The sequence below is a fragment of the Dendrobates tinctorius genome, unplaced genomic scaffold (assembly GCF_039654945.1).
Source record: "Dendrobates tinctorius isolate UK_male_01 unplaced genomic scaffold, ASM3965494v1 ptg000028l, whole genome shotgun sequence".
NCBI lineage: Eukaryota > Metazoa > Chordata > Amphibia > Anura > Dendrobatidae > Dendrobates > Dendrobates tinctorius.
The window spans coordinates 7,797,222-7,816,176 of NW_027361696.1; the positions used below are offsets into that span (position 1 = coordinate 7,797,222).

The 18,955-nt window shown below is 44.1% G+C and overlaps 1 protein-coding gene across 1 annotated transcript in view; it reads right to left on the bottom strand.

The window, feature by feature from the left end:
* Nucleotides 1-18,955, bottom strand: part of ST14 (ST14 transmembrane serine protease matriptase) — a 63,212-nt gene that overhangs the window by 19,979 nt on the left and 24,278 nt on the right. The gene's annotated exons all lie outside the window — the stretch shown is intronic.

Consider the following 18,955-nt stretch of genomic DNA (forward strand, 5'->3'; position numbering starts at 1 on the left):
TGAATACGGGTGGACAAGCTATTTGTGGTTTCATTGTTGTGTCTAAAGTATGAGTATTTTGCCACTTAAGTATTTAACCACTATTGTGCTGAATTATCGATCGTATACAGCCATTATTTATTGAAGGCACTATGTCACTTTAATGGTGTAATTATTTACATGTAGAAATCGAATATATTTTGTTACCTTACTATTTATCTATTGGTATACCGAGCCATTTGCACTTATTAGTGTGCTTAATTTATTGCCAACAAGGGCATAGAAATGGGGCTTCTAATTGGATGCCTTATATCACTTTAATAAATACTAATATATTAAGTTCTTTATATTATATAATTGTTGGCATGCTAATATAGAAATAATAAACAATAATTCGGACCACACATATACCCCTGTACTTTATAGTATTGCTGTAGCTGACCTCCTGGTGTGCTAATGGGTTTGAGGTATCCTATTTTTATGTACATTTTTTTTTAATATTGAGTGAATAAAATATTTAAAAAATAATTCCTTTAGTCATACACACTTCTTGATGCTGACGCGTTAATTGTTGTAGGGATCAGTATGTTTATATATTGTTTGAAGTGTTGCCCATTCTGGTTTTAGGAAGATGGGCTTGGGTAGTGTGCTTACAAAAATAAGACTCAGAATGGAAAAAGTACTAACCTCCAAGTGTGAGTAAATAGAAATACATTACTGATCCCGAGTTAAATTCTGTATTATACTGCAGAGCTGCACTCACTATTCTGCTGGTGCAGTCACTGTGTACATACATTACTGATCCTAAGTTACATTCTGTATTATACCCAAGAGCAGCACTCACTATTCTGCTGGTGCAGTCACTGGGTACATACATTACTGATCCTGAGCTACATCCTGTTTTATACTCCAGAGCTGCACTCACTATTCTGCTGGTGCCGTCACTGTGTACATACATTACTGATCCTGAGATACATCTTGTATTATACCCCAGAGCAACACTCACTATTCTGCTGGTGCACTCACTGTGTACATACATTACTGATCCTGAGTTACATCCTGTAGTTGCACTCACTATTCTGCTGGTGCAATCACTGTGTACATACATTACTGATCCTGAGTTACATCCTGTAGCTGCACTCACTATTCTGCTGGTGCAATCACTGTGTACATACATTACTGATCCTGAGCTACATCCTGTATTATACTCCAGAGCTGCACTCACTATTCTGCTGGTGCCGTCACTGTGTACATACATTACATTACTGATCCTGTACTGATCTTGAGATACATCTTGTATTATACCCCAGAGCTGCACTCACTATTCTGCTGGTGCACTCACTGTGTACACACTAGGGTGACCGGATCTCATATGGGGGGGAAAAAAATGTCAGAATTTTGTCCGTCTGGACCCCACAAAACGATTCCCCTTTCCAGATATTGAGAGAGCCAAAATTTGAGCTCGATCAAACGACGTTAACCCGTGCCGCTCGTCGCTCAAAGTTTGAAAAAATCCAAATTGAGGTATTTTAAAATTTAGGTATTTTGCATAGTCTGTTAGACTATAAAGAATGTGACAACAACATTGCAGAAATAGCCCTGACCAAATTTTCGAACCATTTGTGGTATTTGAATGCAGAGTTGGTGGGATTATCGTTTTTTGATCCCACCATTACAGACAATGAAAAGTGGCTAATAAATTGCTCAGTAGCACAGATGAACCATCAGAGCACGCTAACCTACATGAGTTGATAATTTTACATAGTTATCTAATCTATTCTAGAGCTTTTGTTAAAGTAGTTTTTGAAACGTCAGAATATAATGCTCGGCATTTGCTTACAACTTGCAGGACATATTGCTTTTGTTCTTCATCTTTTGTCAGAAGGTTGTTAAAGTCGGTTACTTCCTACCTCTTTTAATTTTTCTTTCCTAACTTTTGGATTTACAACCCTAGCATGCTCTGATGGTTCATCTGTGCTACTGAGCAATTTATTAGCCATTAACAACTTTTCATTGTCTGTAATGGTGGGATCAAAAAACGATAATCCCACCAACTCTGCATTCAAATACCACAAATGGTTCGAAAATTTGGTCAGGGCTATTTCTGCAATGTTGTTGTCACATTCTTTATAGTCTAACAGACTATGCAAAATACCTAAATCTTAAAATACCTCAATTTGGATTTTTTCAAACTTTGAGCGACGAGCGGCACGGGTTAACGTCGTTTGATCGAGCTCAAATTTTGGCTCTCTCAATATCTGGAAAGGGGAATCCGTTTTGTGGGGTCCAGACGGACAAAATTCCAACATCGATTTTTTGCGGTCACCCTAGTACACACATTACTGATCCTGAGATACATCTTGTATTATACCCCAGAGCAGCACTCACTATTCTGCTGGTGCAATCACTGTGTACATACATTACTGATCCTGAGTTACATCCTGTAGCTGCACTCACTATTCTGCTGGTGCAATCACTGTGTACATACATTACTGATCCTGAGTTACATCCTGTATTATACCCAAGAGCTGCACTCACTATTCTGCTGGTGCAGCCACTGTGTACATACATTACATTACTTATCCTGAGTTACATCCTGTATTATACTCCAGAGCTGCAATCACTATTCTGCTGGTGCAGTCTGTCATGAACTCATTTTCTGCTCCACCAGTTGAGAGTTCCCCTTCCATTCTCCCTCTGGTGGTGACAGGAGGTAGTGCGGTTGGTTTAAGTGGTAGTGATCTGCCACCTGATGAGGAAGATAACGATTGGATCTTTGGAGTATCAGACTGGATATAAGACAGCCGACGCCCTATCTGGGTGCTGGTGATTCAGTCTGCTTCTCAGGTCCTGGACTTCAGCTCTCTTCCAGTCTTCTCAAGTTAAGTGTGTTTTTTGCTAATGTTCACACTTGCGCTTGTTGGTCAATTCAGTTTTTTGTGTAATCAGCCTGCCCCCGCTGGGGTTATGCTGAAATTCCACTCCTATTAATCAGTATTTGCCAATCTGCTTTTTGTCCCTTATTAGATTGGCCTCTTTTTTGCTCTGTCTCAGAATATTTCAGAGTGCTGATATAGGTTAAGAAGTCTAGTGCCTTCAGGGTTAATTTTGCTATCAGAAGTGTTGGACAATATTTTTGTAGGTTGTTTTTGGCAGATTGCAGACAGTGTCTTTCCTTTTCTGTCCTTTTTAGTTAGCCAGGCCCCATCGTTTGCTCAGCCTATTTTCCTGCCTTTGTTTGCATTTTCATCTTGTTTCACCGTCAATACATGTGGGGAGCTGTCTTTCCTTTGGGGTCTGCTCTGGGGGTTAGCTTTCCTCTTTTCCTGCTTTAGGCTTATGTAGTTCTCCGGTTGTGACGAGGCATCTAGGACCAACGTAGGAACGCTCCACGACTGCTTCTAGTTGTGCGGTTAAGATCAGGGATCTGCAATCTGTATAGTTTCCAACTTCTCTGGTTTTCTGTGACTTAGCTTGTTGTCTTGTTTTTCCTCCTCGGTTTCCCATTCATAACAGCAGTCACTGTGCACATACATTACTGATCCTGACTTATATCCTGTATTATAATCCAGAGCTGCACTCACTATTCTGCTGGTGCAGTCACTGTGTACATACATTACTGATCCTAAGCTACATCCTGTATTATACCCCAGAGCTGCACTCACTATTCTGCTGGTGCAGTCACTGTGTACATACATTACTGATCCTGAGCTACACCCTGTATTATACTCCAGAGCTGCACTGACTATTCTGCTGGTGTAGTCACTGTGTACATACATTACATTACTGATCCTGAGTTACATCCTGTATTATACTCCAGAGCTGCACTCACTTTTCTGCTGGTGCAGTCACTGTGTACATACATTACATTACTGATCCTGAGTTACATCCTGTATTATACTCCAGAGCTGCAATCACTATTCTGCTGGTGCAGTCTGTCATGAACTCATTTTCTGCTCCACCAGTTGAGAGTTCCCCTTCCGTTCTCCCTCTGGTGGTGACAGGAGGTAGTGCGGTTGGTTTAAGTGGTAGTGATCTGCCACCTGATGAGGAAGATAACGATTGGATCTTTGGAGTATCAGACTGGATATAAGACAGCCGACGCCCTATCTGGGTGCTGGTGATTCAGTCTGCTTCTCAGGTCCTGGACTTCAGCTCTCTTCCAGTCTTCTCAAGTTAAGTGTGTTTTTTGCTAATGTTCACACTTGCGCTTGTTAGTCAATTCAGTTTTTTGTGTAATCAGCCTGCCCCCGCTGGGGTTATGCTGAAATTCCACTCCTATTAATCAGTATTTGCCAATCTGCTTTTTGTCCCTTATTAGATTGGCCTCTTTTTTGCTCTGTCTCAGAATATTTCAGAGTGCTGATATAGGTTAAGAAGTCTAGTGCCTTCAGGGTTAATTTTGCTATCAGAAGTGTTGGACAATATTTTTGTAGGTTGTTTTTGGCAGATTGCAGACAGTGTCTTTCCTTTTCTGTCCTTTTTAGTTAGCCAGGCCCCATCGTTTGCTCAGCCTATTTTCCTGCCTTTGTTTGCATTTTCATCTTGTTTCACCGTCAATACATGTGGGGAGCTGTCTTTCCTTTGGGGTCTGCTCTGGGGGTTAGCTTTCCTCTTTTCCTGCTTTAGGCTTATGTAGTTCTCCGGTTGTGAAGAGGCATCTAGGACCAACGTAGGAACGCTCCACGACTGCTTCTAGTTGTGCGGTTAAGATCAGGGATCTGCAATCTGCATAGTTTCCAACTTCTCTGGTTTTCTGAGACTTAGCTTGTTGTCTTGTTTTTCCTCCTCGGTTTCCCATTCATAACAGCAGTCACTGTGCACATACATTACTGATCCTGACTTATATCCTGTATTATACTCCAGAGCTGCACTCACTATTCTGCTGGTGCAGTCACTGTGTACATACATTACTGATCCTAAGCTACATCCTGTATTATACCCCAGAGCTGCACTCACTATTCTGCTGGTGCAGTCACTGTGTACATACATTACTGATCCTGAGCTACACCCTGTATTATACTCCAGAGCTGCACTCTCTATTCTGCTGGTGCAGTCACTGTGTACATACATTACATTACTGATCCTGAGTTACATCATGTATTATACTCCAGAGCTGCACTCACTTTTCTGCTGGTGCAGTCACTGTGTACATACATTACATTACTGATCCTGAGTTACATCCTGTATTATACTCCAGAGCTGCACTCACTATGCTGCTGGTGCAGTCACTGTGTACATTACATTACTGATCCTGAGTTACATCCTGTATTATACTCCAGAGCTGCACTCACTATTCTGCTGGTGCAGTCACTGTGTACATACATTACATTACTGATCCTGAGTTACATCCTGTATTATACCCCAGAGCTGCACTCACTATTCTGCTGGTGCAGTCACTGTGTACATACATTACATTACTGATCCTGAGTACATTACATTACATTACTGATCCTGAGCTACATCCTGTATTATAGACCAGAGCTGCACTCACTATTCTGCTGGTGCAATCACTGTGTACATACATTACTGATCCTGAGTTACATCCTGTATTATACTCCAGAGCTGCACTCACTATTCTGCTGGTGCAGTCACTGTGTACATACATTACTGATCCTGAGCTACATCCTGTATTATACACCAGAGCTGCACTCACTATTCTGCTGGTGCAATCACTGTGTACATACATTACTGATCCTGAGTTACATCCTGTATTATACTCCAGAGCTGCACTCACTATTCTGCTGGTGCAGTCACTGTGTACATACATTACATTACTGATCCTGAGTTACATCCTGTCTTATACACCAGAGCTGCATTCACTATTCTGCTGGTGCAGTCACTGTGTACATACATTACATTACTGATCCTGAGTACATTACTGATCCTGAGCTACATCCTGTATTATAGACCAGAGCTGCACTCACTATTCTGCTGGTGCAATCACTGTGTACATACATTACTGATCCTGAGTTACATCCTGTATTATACTCCAGAGCTGCACTCACTATTCTGCTGTTGCAGTCACTGTGTGCATACATTACATTACTGATCCTGAGCTACATCCTGTCTTATACACCAGAGCTGCACTCACTATTCTGCTAGTGCAATCACTGTGTACATACATTACTGATCCTGAGTTACATCCTGTATTATACTCCAGAGCTGCACTCACTATTCTGCTGGTGCAGTCACTGTGTACATACATTACTGATCCTGAGTTACCTCCTGTATTATACCCCAGAGCTGCACTCCCTATTCTGCTGGTGCAGTCACTGTGTACAAATATTCCACCACTTTTCCGGTAAGCTAGGAATGTGGCAGGATTTCAGCTCTGAAGCTGCAGTTTTAGGAGTAATATTATACATGGCTTTGTATGATAAACACTTTTTTTTTTTTTTTTTTAAAGATGGTCTGCATTTTCGGATATATATTGCAGTCTTCAGGCTGCTCAGGATTCCCTCCCTCTCCTAAAGGGGGCAGTGTCACTGCACAATTCATGCTTCACAGCAGGAGTCAGACACTCACAGAAACTGAGCTCTGCACCTGGAAGTGACACAGACCAGGCAGTTTCAGTTGGCGGCGCGGGCGACAATGCCGGTCACACCTCACCTGCTATTCCAACCATCTCACCAGTGAGGATGATACATGACTGACACAGAACTCACCAGAAAGTGGGAAAATACCTGAGAGTAGGAGAGGCTGTGACTTCTCTGTGTGTCTCAAAGAGCAAGAAAAAGGGGGAAAAGGAAAAGGTCAGCTCACCCAGTCTCCAGGATGTATCCATACCTTCCAAAGCGCACGCAGCACGGCGTTGTCAGAGCAAAAACATGAGAAAAAGGATCTCCAGCGCTGAAATAATGTCAAAATGCAAACATTTATTGAAAAAAGTTTTCTTTCCTTTAAAAGCATGAATAAGACCTGGTGAGGTCGAAACGCGTTGGCTGGACCACCCGACACACCTCTTGCTATTTTGTCCATCTATTTTTCACTCATGTATTTAAGTACATTTTGTATTTTTAAAAGGAAAAAAAAACAAAAAAACTTTTTTTCAATAAATGATTGTATTTTAACGTTCAGCGCTGGGAATCCTTTTTCCCCTGTGTGTCTGAATAATCCTAGGTGCATGCATGTACACATGTACAGTCATGGCCAAAAGTTTTGAGAATGACACAATTATAATATTTTCACGTGATCTGCTGGCCTCTGGTTTTTATGTGTGTTTGTCAGTTGTTTTTATCACATACAGAAATATAATTGCAATCATATTATGAGTAGCAAAAGGTTATATTGACAGTTAGAATGAGTTAATGCAGCAAGTCAATATTTGCAGTGTTGACCCTTCTTCTTCAGGACCTCAGCAATTCTCCCTGGCATGCTCTCAATCAACTTCTGGATCAAATCCTGACTGATAGCAGTCCATTCTTGCAAAATCAATGCTTTTATTTTGTCTGAGTTTGAAGGTTTTTGTTTGTCCACCCGTCTCTTGATGATTGACCACATGTTCTCAATGGGATTAAGATCTGCGGAGTTTCCAGGCCATGGTCCCAAAATCTCTGTTTTGTTCCCTGAGCCATTTAGTTATCACCTTTGCTTTATGGCAAGGTGCTCCATCATGTTGAAAAAGGCATTGCTGATCGCCAAACTGCTCTTGGACGGTTGGGAGAAGTTGCTCTTAGAGGACATTCTGGTACCATTCTTTATTCATGGCTGTGTTTTTAGGCAAGACTGAGAGAGAGCCCATTCCCTTGGCTGAGAAGCCACCCCACACATGAATGGTTTCAGGATGCTTGACAGTTGGCATGAGACAAGACTGGTGGTAGCGCTCACCTGGTCTTCTCCGAATAAGCCGTTTTCCAGATGTCCCAAACAATCGAAAAGGGGATTCATCAGAGAAAATGACTTTACCCCAGTCCTCAGCAGTCCACTCCCTGTACCTCTTGCAGAATATCAGTCTGTCCATGATGTTTTTTCTCGAGAGAAGTGGCTTCTTTGCTGCCCTCCTTGAGACCAGGCCTTGCTCCAAGAGTCTCCGCCTCACAGTGCGTGCAGATGCACTCACACCTGCCTGCTGCCATTCCTGAGAAAGCTCTGCACTGCTGGTAGCCCGATCCCGCAGCTGAAACACTTTTAAGAGATGGTCCTGGCGCTTGCTGGTCTTTCTTGGGCGCCCTGGAGCCTTTTTGGCAACAAGGGAACCCCTCTCCTTGAAGTTCTTGATGATGCGATAGATTGTTGACTGAGGTGCAATCTTTCTAGCTGCGATACTCTTCCCTGTTAGGCCATTTTTGTGCAGTGCAATGATGACTGCACGTGTTTCTTTAGAGATAACCATGGTTAACAGAAGAGAAACAATGATGCCAAGCACCAGCCTCCTTTTAAAGTGTCCAGTGGTGTCATTCTTACTTAATCATGACAGATTGATCTCCAGCCCTGTCCTCATCAACACCCACACCTGTGTTAATGGAGCAATCACTGAAACTATGTTAGCTGGTCCTTTTAAGGCAGGGCTGCAATGATGTTGAAATGTGTTTTGGGGGATAAAGTTTATTTTCTAGGCAAATATTGACTTTGCAAGTAATTGCTGTTAAGCTGATCACTCTTTATAACATTCTGGAGTATATGCAAATTGCCATTAGAAAAAATGAAGCAGTAGACTTTGTAAAAATTAATGTGTTATTCTCAAAACTTTTGGCCATGACTGTATAATGCCTGTCAAAACTCCGGACACCCAGCTTTTTTGATCTTATGGGAATGTGCACATTGTAGATTCAGACTGAAGGCGGCCATATAGACCGCAGGGACACCGAAGCGTCTGCATCCTCCACTGCGCCACCAATGAATCAAGCTTCTACTCCCTGGAGGCCGGCTCCTCCTGAACCCACTCCACACATTGGGCATTGACTCTAAACGGGACCCTATAATAGGCTCTGTGTCATATTTCATTGTGGTGACACCACTTACCTGGTTTTCCCATGACGCTTTTTTGAAAGGGCGACTATATGATTAAGGCCATTAATTGGCTGAAACGTCGCTTCTCCTATCAGCATCAAATAAATACGCACCTGAAGCATTATTTGTGTTGTACAAGTGCAGTGATTTTCTATGAGCTTATGCTTATGGGACCTCGGGTTCCTTTCACTTGCCCCGTTCCGCAAAAAGTCGAGTGCTAACCATTTTTATCTTCCTACGGCGGCAATATAGAAACAGCACAATGTGTTACCCCTCATCCTCTCCACAACATCAGTCCTGGAGTTCCTGGAGGAGCCAAGCGCTTATAGGCCATGTGCACACAGTGCGGATTCTGCTGCGGATCCGCAGGGTTTCAGGCTCTGCGGGTCCGCAGCAGATTTTGGTGCGTTGTACAGCACCATTGTTTTCAATGGTAAACTGAAAAACACTCTGCACATGCTGCGGGTTCAAATCCGCAGCATGTCAATTCTTTATGCTTATTCCGCTGCGGTTTCACACCTTCTCCATTCTAGAGGTGTGAAACCGCAGCCTAATCCGCAGGTCTTTTGACCTGAGAATTTACCTGCGGATTTTCCTAAATCCTTGCGGAAAAATCCGCGGGACCAAAATCTACGTATGCACATAGCCATAGGCTGCTTTGTCTTCACTCCCCGTCCATTTCACCCCAAACAATACCCGCTTGTTGAGGCCGGTGATTCTAGAGGCCATGTCCTCCACCGCAGCATCTATCCTTCTCGTTCACAGTCACATCACCTGGTGCGGTTTGGGGTCATAGTCCAGTTACACAAGTAGTGGTCCCTCTAAGGCTAGTTTCACACTTGCTTTTTTTTGCAGCGCGTTTTTCCCGCAAAAAAACGCATTGAAAAAACGCATACATAAGCATACAACTGCTGCGTTTTTTTCAAGCATTTTTATGAGCATGCATGAAAAAAACGCAGCGTTTTTATGCGTTTTTAGCGCGTTTTTACCGCGTTTGCGTTTTTTTCCAACATTTTTAGGTGGCCCCTCACACTACCCAAACCATGACTTTACTAACCCTAACCCTGACCCTAACCCTAACCCTGACCCTAACCCTAACCCTGACCCTAACCCTTAACCAAATCATACTTAACCCTAACCCAAACCCTAACTAACCCTAACCCTAACCCTGACCCTAACCCTAACCCTAACCCTAACCCTGACCCTAACCCTTAACAAAACCATACTTAACCCTAACCCTAACCCTAACCCTGACCCTAACCCTGACCCTAACCCTAACCCTAACCCTGACCCTTAACAAAACCATACTTAACCCTAACCCTGACCCTGACCCTAACCCTAACCCTAACCCTGACCCTAACCCTAACCCTGACCCTAACCCTAACCCTAACCCTAACCCTTAACAAAACCATACTTAACCCTAATCCTGACCCTAACCATGACCCTAATCCTTAACAAAACCATACTTAACCCTAACCCTGACCCTAACCCTAACCCTGACCCTAACCCTGACCCTAACCCTAACCCTAACCCTAACCCTTAACAAAACCATACTTAACCCTAATCCTGACCCTAACCCTGACCCTAACCCTTAACCAAACCATACTAAACCCTAACCCTGACCCAAAACCCAACCCTAACCCTGACCCTGACCCTAACCCTAACCCTAAACCCCCTTAACTAACCCTAACTCTAACTCAAACCCCTAAATTCCATGGTTAAAAAAAAAAAAACGCATATGCAAAAAAACGCTTACATGAGCATGCCAGTGCGCACATATGTGCATCCATAGGCTATAATGGCCATTTTTAGCGCAAAACGTGCGCATGCGCTTTTTTGCAGGGCCAAAAAATGCAACATGATGCGTCTGGAAAATCCAATCGCACACCCCAAAAAAACGCAGCGCATGAAAATCGCATACATGCGCTTACAAGCGCGCAGGTATGCGCACCCATGTTAAATATAGGGGAAAAAACGCATGCGCAGGTTAGCGTTTTTTTCCAGCGCTAAAAAACGCAAATGTGAAACCAGCCTAAGCATGGAGTAAACAAGACAACGGTAGACGCAGAACACTGTGGCGGCTATAGAACGTAATGTGGTATAAATTACCACCAATGTCGGCAGCAAGATCCCCACATCACATCTCACCATTAGTGATGAGTGAGTATACTCGCTGCTCGGGTTTTTCTGAGCATGCTCAGGTGTCCTCGGAGATTTCGTTTTCGCTGTCTCATTTGCATAATTTGCGACTGCTAGACAGCTTGAATACTTGTGAGGAATGCCTGTTTGTTAGGGAATTCCCCCATGTAATCAGCCTGTCTACAAGTCGCAAATCATGCAGATTAGACAACGAAAACAATCTCTGAGCACGCCAAAACACTCAGAGGACACCCGAGCAACGAGTATACTCGCTCATCACTACTCACCATGCTTCCTGGTGGCCTCTAAACATGGAGAAACCATCCACCCACCCCTTCTGCATCTTGCAAAAACATGGCGGTTAGTACCACAGCGCACAGCTCAGATCTCACGTCGGCTCCTTGTGCAGCTCGATCCATACAGCTTATTTGCAGTCCACAGTTGCGGCTTCTCTGCATCTCTTTGTCCACAGAGGCCGCTTCTCACTGTCTCCTCTGGATAACCAATGTAGTGCTATGTGTGTTACTTCATGTCTGTGCACCATTTATGAGGGCTGTGATCTGACTTGCTGTCACTTTGCAGTTTCTGAGACTGATAGCTCTGATGTACTTATCCTCTGCAGCAGAGGTCATTCTTCAGCTTTATTTTTTTGGATGGCCCACATGAGAGCAAGTTAATAGCGATTGATGATTTTCAGGAATACACCTGAGCTCAGCTTCAAGGTTCTAGAACTTTCCAGTAACGGACCTTCACGTCTTGCAGTAATGATGGACTATGGCTTCTCTTAGTTGTGGTTTCTTGCCATGTTTTTGGCCTAGAACAGTTGTGGAATCTTCTCAGCTCTTTATGGAGCTCTGCACCATCACTGCTGCTGCTAAATTGACGGTCACAAGCGCTTTCTGAACACTGGTGATTCCACACATGACCTCTAGACGAGGTGACCTGATCACTGGAGCAATTCCAGGAGAGGACCTGATGAAGCTGTGGAGAGACAATGGTGTGTATAGCTGTCAGAGTAATGGGGGCAGCAGGAGGAATATGAGGGGTAGTGTACTTCTTTCTGGATTATGTCACAAATGTTCCTTTTCCCCTTGTTTCCATATTTGTTCCTTCTTTCCTTCCTGGTTTTGATGCCTTCAGTCTAAAGCCAAAATGATCACATTCCGGTAAGAACAAGGAAACCATTACATGTACATGCGCCAACATATCTGTAGGAAATTACCTGTGTACATGTGTGAGGAGATGGCCATGCCGCCCACGTTCCCCTTTGAAGAACAAGTGTATTTGGGACGCCCTCACACCCAGGGCTGTGGGGTACCGGGCCTGATGAGCTTCAACGGGAGATGTTACGGCAGCTGTAACCCGGCCCGTGGCCCTGGGCGCCCATTGTAAAAGGGGTTGTTTCAGTGTGTTTATGTAATGAAAGTTTATAAGTGATTCGTGACGCCACCTGTGGTGTTCGGCAATGAAGATGTAAGCCAACGCTGCTGACAGATCCTCTGGGACAGATGGTGAGGTGCAGCAGTGATGTTATAGCCCACCACAGGCAGGGCTGTTGTCCCAGGGCAGTGTAGGTGAAGTGACACTTAGATGGTGTAGTGTCCGGCGCAAGGGATGTAGCAGAGCTGGGCTGGTTGGCGCAGGGAATAAGTGGAGGACACCAGGGCATGTAGTTCCAAAGCTTTACTCACAGTCTGTTGCACAAACACGTGCCTGCCTTCGTGCCGTGTCCTCCGGGTCAGGGACTCAGTCAACCTCCAGGCCAGATGGAATATTCCTTTCCAACACTCTGCCAACATGTGCCTTTCTGAATGTCTCCTCTTATAGCACCTTTAGATGAAGTACTCCTAGTACTGAGTTACACTGGAGTTCTTCCTTTCTGATGTTAACTGTACTTATACGACAGACAGCTGTAGCCTGCTTCGGGGACTCCTTGCTACTAAGTCCCGGCTCACTATCCAGTTACTGTTGTGCCCCCAAGTCTTGTGTGGGAATATAGCATTTACAGCTTCCTATTCCTCCGGGGTGTCTGTTGCAGGACCATTAGTATCCGAACAACCTCAGGGACCGGGCCCCGGCCTTGCGCTTAGAACTTCTAGGAAGGGTTCTCCTCTAACCCACGTCCTCTGTTCTCTTTTACTCCTCACGTTCCGTACTAATCCTTTCTTTCTATGGAGAATTAGGCTTTCAGTCTATGTTGCTCTCTCTCTTCCTTTCCCGTGCCAGCAGACCCAGGTCACTGGGATCTGCTGCAGCACTTCCATCCATCTATCCCTCTGTCCGGGGATCCTCTTCTCTCCAGCTCTATCATCAACTGACCTCCAATCCTAAACTCTTCCCGCTCCTTGTAATGTAAACTAACTCCACCCACCTCCCAGCACGTTTCGTGTTCCAAGCAGGGAGCCACCGAAGGTGCTTTGCTACACTACTTGGTGGTGTGGGGTGCAGGTGTTGGAGCGTGGTTGGGAATCTCCATCTTACCTGGATGGTGGGATACCACACCTCATAAGGAGGTGCAGTACCTCTGTGGTGACTGAGCCTCAGGGGCGCCACATATTATATTGTGTAATGTGAACTGTGATGTATTAATGTTGGTATTGTGTGTTGCTTGACAGTAAGGAGAGTTAGTTAATAATTGGGACCATCCCAGAGTGGGAAGGGTTTATATGCAGAGACAGAGACAGTTAGGTCTGCTTTGCATGCTCACTGGGCCCTAAGGTCTGATAAGTGAGCATGCCATGTGACATGGGGGTCCATAACGTGAGGAGATGGAGACAGAAAAATGCGAGATCCTAGCAGAAAATGAGAGAAGTAACCGAACGCCATTGTGATTGAACGGAGACCGGTCCAGGGGAGGGCCAAGACGGGACAGAGTACGTGAGATAAAGAGTGGACTGGACAGGACATACAGAGCGTAGGGGACAGAAACGTTAAGTACCAGCCATCTTGGCACCATAGCTCTCTAGAGGGGACAGAAAACGCAGAACTGAGAGTTGTGAACAGACCTGTCCCAGGACGGTGGTACTGAGCTGTGGAGGAGGGAAGAGGAACAGTGACGATAGAGAGCAAGCAAGGAAAATACTCCATATTGTGAAGCAAGTGTCCATTAAGCTGTGTGCCAACCATCTACTGTATATAATCCCCCCAAGCATCGTCCGGTAAAGAGTATTTCTGACTGGTGGTCTCCATAACTGAATGGTGACACATCTGGTTCTAGCAAACCAAAGTCATCTTTTACATGAGGCCGTAGCGCCCCCACAGCACAAGTCTACACACACAGCCTGGACCCCATCTTCATGTAACGTGCCAGGGCATAAGAGATGAGTGCCACATTACACAAGCACTATATATACACACACACTCTCAGAATATAACCCTGGTATCAGTACAGATGATGGGAGTCCTGATCCTTTACACTGCCCATCTGCACAAGCTGCAGAGATTCATTATTATTACTAGCTGCTTAAGAGCCCGGCGCTGCCTGGGCATAGTAACTAACCATGGTTAGTTATTACAAATAATAATGAATATATAAATAAAAAAATATAAATTTTATTATATATATATATATATATATATATATATATATATATATATATATATATATACACACACACATATACACACATACAGTTGTGGCCAAACTTATTGACACCCCTGCAATACTGTCAGATAATACTCAGTTTCTTTCTGAAGATGTTTGCAAACACAAATTCTTTGGTATTATCTTCATTTAATTTGTCTTAAATGAAAAAACACAAAAGAGAATGAAGCAGAAAGCAAAACATTGATCATTTCACACAAAACTCCAACAATGGGCCAGACAAAAGTATTGGCACCCTCAGCCTAATACTTGGTTGCACAACCTTTAGCCAAAATAACTGCGACCAACCGCTTACGGTAACCATCAATGAGTTTCTTACAATGATCTGCTGGAATTTTAGACCATTCTTTGGCAAACTGCTCCAGGTCCCTGATATTTGAAGGGTGCCTTCTCCAAAATGCCATTTTTAGATCTCTCCACAGGTGTTCTATGGGATTCAGGTCTGAACTCATTGCTGGCCACCTTAGAAGCTTCCAGTGCTTTCTCTCAAACCATTTTCTAGTGCTTTTTGAAGTGTGTTTTGGGTCATTGTCCTGCTGGAAGACCCATGACCTCTGAGGGAGACTCAGCTTTCTCACACTGGGCCCTACATTATGCTGCAAAATTTGTTGGCAGTCTTCAGACTTCATACTGCCATGCACACGGTCAAGCAGTCCGGTGCCAGAGGCAGCAAAGTAACCCCAAAACATCAGGGAACCTCCGCCATGTTTGACTGTAGGGACCCTGTTCTTTTCTTTGAATGCCTTTTTTTCTCCGGTAAACTCTATGTTGATGCCTTTGCCCAAAAAGCTCTACTTTTGTCTCATCTGACCAGAGAACATTCTTCTAAAACGTTTTAGGCTTTTTCAGGTAAGTTTTGGCAAACTCCAGCCTGGCTTTTTTATGTCTCGGGGTAAGAAGTGGGGTCTTCCTGGGTCTCCTACCATACAGTCCCTTTTCATTCAGACGCCGACTGATAGTACGGGTTGACACTGTCGTACCCTCGGACTGCAGGGCAGCTTGAACTTGTTTGGATGTTAGTCGAGGTTCTTTATCCAACATCCGCACAATCTTGCGTTGAAATCTTTTGTCAATTTTTCTTTTCCGTCCACATCTAGGGAGGTTAGCCACAGTGCCATGGGCTTTAAACTTCTTGATGACACTGCGCACGGTAGACACAGGAACATTCAGGTCTTTGGAGATGGATTTCTAGCCTTGAGATTGCTCATGCTTCCTCACAATTTGGTTTCTCAAGTCCTCAGACAGTTCTTTGGCCTTCTTTCTTTTCTCCATGCTCAATGTGGTACACACAAGGACACAGGACAGAGGTTGAGTCAACTTTAATCCATGTCAACTGGCTGCAAGTGTGATTTAGTTATTGCCAACACCTGTTAGGTGCCACAGGTAAGTTACAGGTGCTGTTAATTACACAAATTACAGAAGCATCACATGATTTTTCAAACAGTGCCAATACTTTTGTCCACCCTCTTTTTTAGGTTTGGTGTGGAATTATATCCAATTTGGCTTTAGGACAATTATTTTTGTGTTTTTTTCATTTAAAACAAATTAAATGAAGATAATACCAAAGAATTTGTGTTTGCAATCATTTTCAGGAAGAAACTGAGTATTATCTGACAGAATTTAAGGGGTGTCAATACTTTTGGCCACAAGTGAGTGTGTGTGTATATATATATATATATATATATATATATATATATATCCCCACCCACTACACATAGCCACGTTCACTATAATATCCCACATCATCCTATCAGCCAGAGCTACCAGGCTACTACCTCTAATATCCCACATCATCCCATCAGCCAGAGCCACCGGACTAATACCCCTAATATCCCACATCATTCAGTCAGAGCCACCGGACTACTACCACTAATATCCCACATCATTCCGTTAGAGCCGCTGGACTACTAGCCCTAATATCCCACATCATCCCATCAGCCTGGGATCAGAACCAGAGTGCTGAGTGGAATTGCCCTAACTTCCATACCAATGATCCCTTTAATACAATCCTGGGGTCAGAACCAGAGCGCTGAGTGGAACGGTCCTAACTTCCATACCGGGGATCCCATAAAGAGAGACTGGGTTCAGTACCAGAGCATTTGAAGGCAATTGGCCTGACTTCCATACCAGGGATCCTTTTAAGAGAGGCCTGGGGTCAGAACCAAAGAGCTGGATGGATTTGCCCTGACTTCCATACCAATGAGCCCTGTTGTGAGTTCATTCTCTGGTCCACCAGTAGTGAGTTCTCCTTCCAGATTCCCTCTGGTGGTAACAGGAGGTAGTGAGGCTGATTTAATCAGTAGAGATCTACCACCTGATAATGAGGATGATGATTGGACCTCAGGAATCTTAGACTGGATTTAAGACAGCCGACGCCCTAAGTCAGTGCTGGTGATTGCTTCTGGCTTCTCAGGTCTTTGTTTTCAGCTCTGTTCCAGCCTTCTCAAAGCTAAGTGTTTTTGCTAATGTTCACACTTGATTTTGTTGGTCTAATCAGTTTGTGTGTTCAGCCAGCCCCAGCTGGGGCTGTGCTGAATTTCCACTCTTATTTATCTGTATTTGCCAATTTGCTTTTTAGTCCTTAATTAGATTGGCCTCTTTCTTGCTCTGTCTCAGAATATTTCAGAGTGCTGATATAGTGGGAGAAGTCTAGTGACTTCAGGGTTAATTTTGTTATCAGAAGTGTTTGACATTATTTTTGTAGGGTTTTTGGCAGATTGCAGACAGTGTCTTTCCTTTCCTATCCTTTATAGTTAGTTTGGGCCCCATCATTTGCTCAGCCTATTTTCCTGCCTGTGTTTGTGTTTTCATCTTGTTTCACCGTCAATACATGTGTGGGGGCTGTCTATTCCTTTGGGGTCTGCTCTGGGGCAGTTAGTTTTCCCCTTTTCTTGCTTTAGGCTTATGTAGTCCTCCGGCGGTGACGAGGCGTCTAGATCATCGTAGGATCGCTCCACTGCTAATGCTAGTTGTGTGGATAGGATCAGGGATCTGCAATCTGCATAGTTACCAACCTCTCTGGTTTTCTGGGACTTGGCTTTTTGTTGTCCTCCTCGGTGACCCATTCGTAACAAAGCCCCTTAATAGAAGTCTGGGGTCAGAATCAGAGCGCTGAGTGATTTGCCCTATCTTCCATACTGAAGATCCCTTTAAGAGAGGCCTGGGGTTTAGTACCAAAGAGCAGAGTGGATTTGTCCTCACTTCTGTACCAGGGATCACTTTAAGAGAGGCCTAGGGTCAGTATCAGAGCACTGAGGGATTTGCGTTAACTTCCATACCGGAGATCTCTTTAAGAGGGAAGATGTGCCTATGGGATGGAGGATGTGTGATGGGTATATGGGCAGGGAGGGGGGGGGGGGGGATTAATTTCTGTCATGTGCTCTCTGCTCCTTTCTGGGGGGCAGACAACGGCTGGGAGCTTATGTTTCCGGGGATGCTAGATTTCTCCCACCAGGTCAGGCTGCTGAGATGTTGTCGACTGAGAAATCTGTTGCTCATAGCAACCAATCACAGCTCAGCTTGTTTTAAACAGCTCTGGTGAAATGAAAGATGCTTCGTGATTGGTTGGTGATACACACATACATTCAATTTTATATATAGATTGATATAGCACTATTGATTCCCTGGTCTGTACAGGAGAAGGGGTATCATACTGGGACGTGCAGGGGCCAGCCCGACCCGACCTATCATTATTTATATAGCACCATTGACTCCATGGTCTGCACATGAAAAGGGTCATATACAAATTACAAGTATCACTTACAATAAATATACAATGATAGACTGGTACAAAAGGGGAGAGGACTCGACCCTTGGGGGCTCACATTCTACAGGATGATGGGGAAGGAGACAGTAGGACGGGGATTGCAGTGGCACTGATGGTGTTGAAGGGGCAAGCGGGGTCATTATAAGTTGTAAGCTTTTTAGAAGAGATGTGTTTTCAGGTTCTGCCTGAAGGATCCAAATGTGGTGGATAATCAGACATGTTGGGGCACAGAATTCCAGAGGATGGGGGATATTCTGGAGAAATCTTGGAGGCAATTGGGTGAGGAGCAAATAAGTGTAAAAGGAGAGAATCAGGTATTGGAAGGACCGGAGATTATGTGAGGGAAGATATCAGGTTAGTTCGGAGATATACTGAGGAGAAATGTTATGGACGGCATTGTAGGTCAGTGTTAGTAGTTTGAACTGGATACTCTGGGAAATTGGGAGGTAGTGAAGGGAGCTGTAAAGGAGGGAAGCAGGAGAGTAGCGAGGAGAGAGATGAATTTGTCAGGCAGC